This window comes from Arachis duranensis, chromosome 9, assembly GCF_000817695.3.
Source record: "Arachis duranensis cultivar V14167 chromosome 9, aradu.V14167.gnm2.J7QH, whole genome shotgun sequence".
In the NCBI taxonomy this organism is placed as follows: Eukaryota; Viridiplantae; Streptophyta; class Magnoliopsida; order Fabales; family Fabaceae; genus Arachis; species Arachis duranensis.
Genome location: NC_029780.3, coordinates 24212051 through 24213208, shown reverse-complemented (window position 1 = coordinate 24213208; position 1158 = coordinate 24212051).

Below are 1158 nucleotides of genomic sequence, written 5' to 3'. Positions count from 1 at the left end.
GGATTGTTGAGTTTGGACAACTGACGGTTCATCTTGTTGCTTAGATTAGGTATTTATTTTTTTCGAAATTCTTGAAGATGAATTCTAGAGTTTCATGATGATTTGTTGAAGTCTGGCTGGCTGAGAAGCCATGTCTAATCTCATTTGACCGAGGTTTCAACCTATCATCACAAGAGTTTGTTGATCTTTATCAATTTTGCTTTTGGAGCAGTGTTCTGCTAAGGCTTGGCTGGCCTTTGGCCATGTCTAGTGTTTTGGACCGAAGTTTTCTTTGAAAGCTTGGCTGGCTGTGAAGCCATGTCTAATTCCTGGACCGGAGTCTTAGACTAAGCATTGCACTGATTCCTGGAATTCTCATTAAGAATTTTGATATCCTTTTTTTCACTTAATTTTCGAAAAACACAAAAAAAAATAAAAAAATAAAAAAATTCATAAAATCCAAAAAATTTCTTGTTTGAGTCTAGTGTCTCATCTTAAGTCTAGTGTCAATTGCATGCATTCATTCATGTGTATTAAGGATTCTCAAGTAATTCTTGATAATTTTCGTGCTCTGATCTTTGAATTCAATTGACTTGAGTGAATTCTATTGACTTGAGTGTTTTGTGTGTCTCATATGCATTCTCATTTGGTTAGTGTCAGTAGTATACAAACTGCCAAGTTTGGTGTCTTGCATGCATTGTTATTTAATTCTTGTTGCATTTTGATTATTAAAAAATCCAAAAATATTTTTAATTTGTGTCTTCTCAAGTCAATAATACAGAGAATTGAAGATTCAGAACATTCTGCAGAGGAATTACACAGAAAAAGCTAGGCGTTCAAAACGCCCAGTAAAGAAGGACAGACTGGCGTTTAAACGCCAGCCAGGGTACCTGGTTGGGCGTTTAACGCCCAAAAGGGTATAGTTTTGGGCGTTAAACGCCAGAATGTGCACCATTCTGGGCGTTTAACGCCAGGATGGCACAAGAGGGAAGATTTTGTTTTTAATGCAGATTTTTTTCAGTTTTCAAACTTTTTCAAAATCAAATCTTTTTCAAATCATATCTTTTCAATCATATGTCTTCAAAATCAACTTCTTTCCATTTTCAAAGATACTTGCTATCAATTAATGATTTGATTCAACATTTCAAGTATGTTGCCTTTTCTGTTGAGAAAGGTTTA